The sequence below is a fragment of the Macadamia integrifolia genome, chromosome 2 (assembly GCF_013358625.1).
Source record: "Macadamia integrifolia cultivar HAES 741 chromosome 2, SCU_Mint_v3, whole genome shotgun sequence".
NCBI classification, from domain to species: domain Eukaryota; kingdom Viridiplantae; phylum Streptophyta; class Magnoliopsida; order Proteales; family Proteaceae; genus Macadamia; species Macadamia integrifolia.
The window spans coordinates 24,327,075-24,334,859 of record NC_056558.1 but is presented as its reverse complement, the minus strand read 5'-3'; the positions used below and the strand labels follow the sequence as shown (position 1 = coordinate 24,334,859).

The following is a 7,785-nucleotide window of genomic DNA, read 5'->3' as shown; positions in this document are numbered from 1 at the left end:
ATCTGTGCATTTTACAAGTCAAAGGAGTACTATTCTAGCTCACCATTGGAGTTGATTCACACAGACTTGAGTAGTCCTATAAGGACACCTAGCACCTCAGGAGAGAGATCCATCATATTGTTTGTTGATGATCATTCAAGAATGGTGTGGATGATGTTCTTGAAACACAAGTCGGAGGATTAAGAAAAATTTAAGATCTTGAAAAAGCAAGTTGAAAATTAGACAAGGAAGAAGCTAAAATGTCTGAGATCTGATAGAGGAGGTGAGTACAGTTGGGATGAATTTGAAAAATACTTTATGATTATGGAATCAGGAAGCAAACTTTAGCTCCCAGAACACCCCTAGGGGTGTCAATCGATCCTGCGGGGCTGGGCCGATCTCGGTCGGGCTTAACCGGGCCTGGTGGTGTGAAATCCTTGCACAGTGAACATCTGTTTTCTGAAACAGCCCTTATATGGGCCTTATACGGGCCAGTCGGTGTCGGGCTACCTTAAATGGGCCTTATACGAGCCTTAAACAGGATATGGGCCTATTTAATTCTAAACGGGCTCTAAACGTGCCTACCCTAAAATCCTTTTTTAAGTAGATTAAACTATTGGCTTTAAAATTACTGGAGGATAACATTCACAATTCTGGAACCATATCCAAAGGAATCATGTCTTTAAAATGTAATCTAAGTTACAAGAATTACACTTTTTTTAACAATTGAATGATCTAAGAACATTACAAACCTGTGATTGGACTTTTGATTCACTGGTATACAATGAAAGAAAAAGCCTATTTTCATTATTCAGCTTACAATCTAGAACAATGTTCCACATTCCCCATTCAATTTAAGAAGGGCAGCATGTCGACTACTTCAACCTCCCAATCCAACTGATTAAAGTGTATATGGTATAACCACTTCAAAAAATGTCTAGAGGGATATTCATCAACCCTTCTTGGGTTGTTTTAAGGATTTCCAAAATTAAAAGAAGGCTTCTCTTATATCACTGGGCAGTAGAAGCATAAAGGGGGGAAGAACATTGTGTGTGTACTCTTGCTCATTGAGAGTGGATGTGCCAGTGCCGATTGGTGCTTATTCAGCCCTAAACAGAAGACCCCAAAGGTGAGGCAACTCTGAAGAATAGCCTATGGTGCTCCTGCATAAAAATCCAGTTAATAAGTCAAAGAAAAAGCTTTAAATACAAATCTTTGTAAGTAGGAAAGTCTCAAATACAAGAAGTACAAGAAAGTACAAGCAGCAAATAATTACATGAGAGATTGAAGGAGCACATATTGATTTTCCATTTTTTTACACAATAGATTAAGCATTCAGAGACATATTTTGAAAACCAACTGTTCCATTTGCTGACTTCCCCCTATTGATATCTACATTGTCTAGCTTTAAATTGCAGGTCTGGATTATGCTTGCAAACTTATCCACCAGCAAGCATATATGAACATATAAGAAGGAATGTGGCTTAATTTAGTTTCATAAGCCCAAGACATAATCCTGTGTTGAAATTTAAAAACGAAGACAACATTCAAAAAAAAAAAAAAACTATCAAACTAATCCCACTTCTTATCTCTCATCAAATATTTGTCACTTAAAAAATTGCTTCATTCTATTGTGAATAATCAATAATATCAGTAAGTGGATGCATTTACAATCAAATCCAAAACAGGGGAAGCAATAAAAACCTGAGAACTATTTAAGAAATGTTGAAATCGAGTAACAAAAGCATATAAGCATAATACAAAGGGTAAAGCCTAATAACCAAAAGTGAGAATCTAAATCATCACAAAAGGATAAAAGATGGGATGAACAGTGAAGACTCACATGCGCCTTGATCTTTTTTTTGTTCTGTGATGTTGCTTTAAGAGTGACGACACACATGCAAATTTCAGCTTTGGCCTAGAACACAAAAAACGAAAACCAAATTAAAAACATAGGCCAAGAAAGACCCGAACATCCCTCTCCCTAGCCAACACATCATCTGCAAGAGCAAGAGAGCTTTTGATTTTACTAAAACGAGCGAGTGCAAGAGAGAGAAGATTGAGGGCAGCGGCTTCTTTAATTTTATCAGAACCAGAGAGAGTTTGAGATAGTAAAAAAAAAAAAACTAATATCAGAACCAGCAATGGCTTCTTTGAGAGAGTTTGAGACAGTAAAAAAAAAAGAAATACCTTACCTCTTACAAAGGAAACCAGAGTCTGTGAAAATTTGAGGAAGATGAGAGCTTGAGAGATTAAGATTGAAGACCACATCCTACGGTCTTTGATCTTGAGGTTGAGGATGAAGAAAACTAGAGGGACGAGGGCAGCGGCGACTAGAGGGAAGAGGGATAAGTTTACTACCAGTAGTTCTTTAGGCAATTAGGCCTTTAGGGTTTTTTTCCACAGGAATTTACCATTTAGTCCTATAAAGTCTTTACTCATATTTTGTATTATTAGTGGTAAAATAGGTATTTAGGCATTTTTAAAGGGGGTCGGGTCGGTCGGGCACTAGACGGACTAGTAGCCTACACCATAAAAACGCCCGTTTAATAAACGAGCCAGGCTTAAGCCTGACACGTTTATTAAATGGGCCGGTTCAAGTCAAGCCTTAAGTAAGTCGGGCTCGGTCAGGCCTACCAGTGCAGGTTCAAGTCAGGCCTTAAGTAAGTCGGGCTCGGTCAGGCCTACCAGTGCAGGTTCAAGATTGAGACCCTTGACACCTCCAACAAAATGGTGCTGTAGAGAGAAAGAACAAAACAATGCAAGGCATAGCTAAAACTATATTAGCAGATAATGGCATAGGCAAGAAGTTCTGGAAGGAGGGAGTCCTAACTTCAGTGTGCATCCATAATAGGTGTATGCTAAGACCACGTGGAAGCAATACTCGCTATGAAACCTAGTTTGGTAGAAGGGCTACAGCAAGACACTTCAAGGTCTCTGGTAGCAAATGTTACATCAAGAACACAAACCAAGATCTAGGAAAGTTTGATGATAGGGATGATGAGGGTATATTTCAGAGATATTCTACTTCAAGTTAGGTATACAGATGCTATAACAACAGACTTGGCAAAATTATGGAGAGTGTTGATGTCACAATTGATGAAAAAGAGATGTTCCCTCTGGCTCAGGAAATGAACTCTCAAAGTTTGAAGATCTTGATGATAAGAATGAATTGGTTAACAATAGAACAAAAAACAAAGATGAGATTGGTGATGAAAAGGTTGAAGAAGACTCAAATGAGCAGAGAAGACACAATTGAGTTGATCAATAGGGAACATATGAGTTGATAATCGGTGACCCCATTGTAGGTGTTTACATTTTTCTAGAGAAATGAAAACAAAACCTACTCTTTTCTTTTGAAAATTGAACAAAAAAATGTTGATGAAGCAAGCAAGGATAAGACCTGGATGAAGGCCATGAATAAAGAACTTGACCAGATAGAGAGTAATCACACTTCTGATCTAGTCCCTAGAACAGTTGACAAAAATGTGATTGGCACTAAATGTGTTTTTAGAAATAAACTCAATGAAGATGGTCAAGTGGTGAGGAACAAAGTAAGATTTGTAACTAAGGGGTATGCTCAACTATAAGGCACTAACTTTGAAGAGACCTTTGCTCCAATGGCAAGACTTGAGACTATTAGAATGTTCTTGACTTTGTCAATGTACAAAGGCTTCAAGGTCTATTAAATGGATATCAAATCAGCTTTTCTGAATGAAAACTTGGAAAATGAGGTTTACATAGAGCATCCTGTTGGGTTTCAGGTAAGTAAGGACCCCACTCTTATGTATAGATTGAAGAAGGCCTTGTATGGTTTGAAACAAGCTCCAAGAGAATGGTACTCTAAATTGAACTCCTAATTGTGCAAGTTGGGTTTCAAGAAAGGCCTAGTAGACAACAATCTCTATATCAGAACTAAAGAAATCAGTCAACTTATGGTGGTTGTGTATGTAAATGATATCATCTTTCACTACAAAAAAAGTGGGCAAAAACCGCACTTGGGCGGGGGCCTATGGCCGCGGTTGCCGAGGACCACGGCTAAATAGGCATACCATTTGTATATCATTAACCACAGTTTAACAAAACTGTGGCTATAGAGAAATCAATAGTCACGTTTGTTATAAACCGCGGCCATATGTAGAACACTTACCACGGTTCTTTAGAACCGTGGCAATTGATATGGTCTATAGCCACGGTTATACAAAATGTGGCCATACATACCTACCAATTGCCGCGGTTATAAATAACCGTGGCCATATATATATCTATTGCCGTAGCTATAAATACATATATGGCCACAGTTATTTATAACCGCGGCTAAAGACATGTTTATTATTTTATATTTATTTTACAGTTATCCAACATGCTATTATATCTCTTAATGTAATAATAATAATAATAATAATTAATTAATTAATTAATTAATTATTGGATTTTTCAAGGTTCTGCTCACAATTTCATGATCGACCAACGATAACCCTTGAAATAGAATCTTTTCACCTGAAACTCCAATTGACATGATATCAGTGTTATTTGATCCCCCTTTTAGATTAAGTGGTTTTGACCTAATGTTTTTAAATGTTCGTTGTCCCATTACAATTATATGGTCCTATCATTGTCAGCCAATGAGGACCCTCGTATAAGTTGTAAGGTATAAGTTTAAAATGGTCCAAAAAATTATTTTATTAAAAATAAAGGTAAATCAGTCCTATCCAGTTAGTTCTAAGGTATAAGTTTAAAATGGTCCAATCCTTGATACTGATCCAATCCTTACCAATCCATACCGATCCACTAGTAAGTTGTAAGGTATAAGTTTAAAATGGTCCAAAAATTTGTTTTCTTAAAAAATAAAGGTAAATCGGTCCTATCTAAATTGAGACCGACCAGTATGTATTAATATTGGTTGAGACCAATCCCCAAGTTTTAAAACATTGTATTAGATCAAGACTGACCAATTAAGACCTGAAGTTCCTTAACTATTAAACTCATTCATTCCCATATTAAAATTGATTCAACCCGACATAAATCAAACTGAACTAAGTTTTTGACACTAGAGTTTCTAAAATTGGGCAAGCCGATTGATGAATCAGTCGATTTAGATCAAAATCGATAGACAACGATCCCAATTTCCACCATATCTAACCATACTACTTGAATTGGAATCAGATCCGAATCAATTCCTTGAATTTGACAGTTTCATGAGCCGATCGCCAATTCCTGAACCAATAATCTAGTTGTCACCACAAAATACCCCAGATCCAGTTGGATCAGACTGATTCAAGTTGAAGTCCAAATCAACTCTAAATGATTCAATCCTAGATAAGACAGGTAAAAATTAGGGTAATATATGGTAACCAAAATAAGATAGGTAAAAATTATCAAAGTATCAGGTTAACCAATTATGTCTGCTAAAAAATTTATGTAATATTTGGTTACCAATTACAACGGCTAAAAATTTTCCATAATATTAATTTGGTTACCATATATGACGTCTAAAAAGTTACCATAGTATATAGTCAACCACATACTTTTTTTTTTCGATGCATTCCTAAATATTGGTGAACCAAATTTATCGCAGATGGTTAATCAAATAACCTCAAAAAAATATATATATATATTCTAATAGTGCAATGGGAATCAAATGACCTGGAATATATATCAATGGCCGTCCAAGGAGGAATCTTCAGAGAAAGTGTAATCTACGCTAAGAGAGACCGGCTATGATAAAGTGGAACAAGTGAGGCTCTAAGCAATGCTGATTGCGAATAATATAACAAGAAAGATCCAATAAGAACCAGTTTCCTTTCACCTACAGAAGATAGAGAGGACATACGATTCGTCATTTACCACGATATATAACTTTTGGATTGGAATGGTAAAAAATGTTTTCAATTTTTTACAATAAGAAAGAAGTGAAAGTTTATAATGAAAGCACATCATTTATTTAAAATATTGTATGTACATGATATCGATACTATCCGAATCAAGTTTACATATGAGAACAATCTCATACATCCTTGATTTGTGGATTTGGAATCTATTAAATAAAAGAGAGAGAAAATGGATTCAAATCCACGAATCAAGGACATACGAGATTGTTCTCGTATGAGAACCTGATCCACTCTCGATATCGTAACAATTGCCATCAATAGAAGGATACGTTAGATTGATCCATATCAATATTGGGATGACAAAGATCGATACTTAATACCAATACGAATACTACTATCGATACCTAACTTAGGTGTGAATATAATAAATGAAAAAGAAGAGAAGACCAAGTGGCATTGTGGCATTTAATAGGGGGTTGGAATGGGGACGTTTTGTACATTTATAGTCACTTAATGTATTACTATGCTTTGATTAGTAATGCTTTTATTTAAAATAAAAATAATAATAATAATGCTTTTAAAAGTTTATGGTTAAATTAAAGGATGGATTAGGTCCCTGTATGTGTACATTCCCTCATCAACTTTTCATTTTCCCTCCAAACTATTCCCGCTAATATTCTACCCAGAAAAAAAGAAGAAGAAGAAGAGGGCGGGTTCCCGGCTTCCCACAACCAAAACAATGTTAGAGTTGTGCGTGCGGGTTTCTCTCGCTTATACCCTGATCGATCGTTCTCAATCTCTTCTGTGAATACACCTAATTGCTAGCATCGCTCTTGATCTTGCAAATGCACCCTGCCGAGAACCTTTTCAAGGACTGTGTTAGAGACGGAGGGAAGGTCACACACCTGCTCTTGAGTAGAGGAGTACAGGTATGATGATTCCTCTCTTTTATTCTCTTTCTGCTTCTTTATCTTCGGTTCCTGCAAATTTTTATTTATTTATCTTGCTTTTGCGCAGAGGGAAAAGAGAACTCCTCCACACTCTACCCTGGTACGTGTGACAGGTATGATTTCTCCTCCCTTTTATTCTCTCTTTCTACTTCTTATTCTACTCTCTTCCATCTTCTTGTCATCTTTTGTTCCTGGATTCTTTTTTTTTTTTTGCAGAAAACCCTTCTCTGTTTCACTTTCTGCTTCTCAATTAGCTCAACAGTAAGTACTTTGTTTGATTAGTTTTTTTTATGGTAGGATTTAGTTTTTCGATGGTAAGTACTTTGTTTGCGTTGTTTGATTTAGTTAGGGTTTGTGAAGTTATCTTGTTTAGGATCTTGTAAGGATGGCAATTGGTGTGGGGATTAGGATCTTATGATGATTAAGCTTCATTATAGCCTATTTTTGGATCTCAATTAAGAATGCTATTGCCTTGTTGCTTCATTGTAGTTTATAACATAAGTTTTTTGTTGATACAAGTCTCTACAACTACTTTTTAATAAAGGGAAAATTTTCCTTTAAACCTGATAAGTAGCTGTTGACTAACACAAGAGCTGAGTGGGTGCAAAGAATAACTTTGTCTGGTTCTTCCAACCAGAAAGGGTAATTGTTTACAGAGTATGTTTATTTTTAGAAAATGAAAAATCATGAAAAGTAAAGAAAACTACAGCACTAGAAATGTTCATTTGCAAGGAGGAAAATTACATAGTTTCATTGTTGACTAGCAGCTTGAACTTGCTACCGAAACAAAGTGTGTGTTTTGTTGTGGATGTTGCATGCTTGAAACAATATTCTTTTTAGTTTTTAAGGAAGATAGGTAGTCCATGTTCATTAGGTGTATTTGTATGTTAAAGAGTTTATAGTCCATGTTTATTATGGTGGTTCTGTAACTTTATGTTAAGAGTTTGCTTCTATTTCATGTGCGACTGGTAATGACTTCATTTATAAGTGGTATGGCTCAATGTTGAGTTGGTGAGAGTTTGATG

General features: G+C 36.0%; 1 long non-coding RNA gene across 1 annotated transcript; it reads right to left on the bottom strand.

Annotated features, from left to right (window-relative positions):
- Positions 1-641: 641 nt before the first annotated feature.
- Positions 642-2,344, bottom strand: LOC122089060. The gene is made up of 3 exons (XR_006143202.1): positions 2,175-2,344; positions 1,823-1,897; positions 642-1,142 (listed from the first exon to the last, which is right to left on the bottom strand). It is a non-coding gene; the product is annotated as an uncharacterized LOC122089060 (long non-coding RNA).
- Between the last annotated feature and the right edge of the window lie 5,441 nt (positions 2,345-7,785).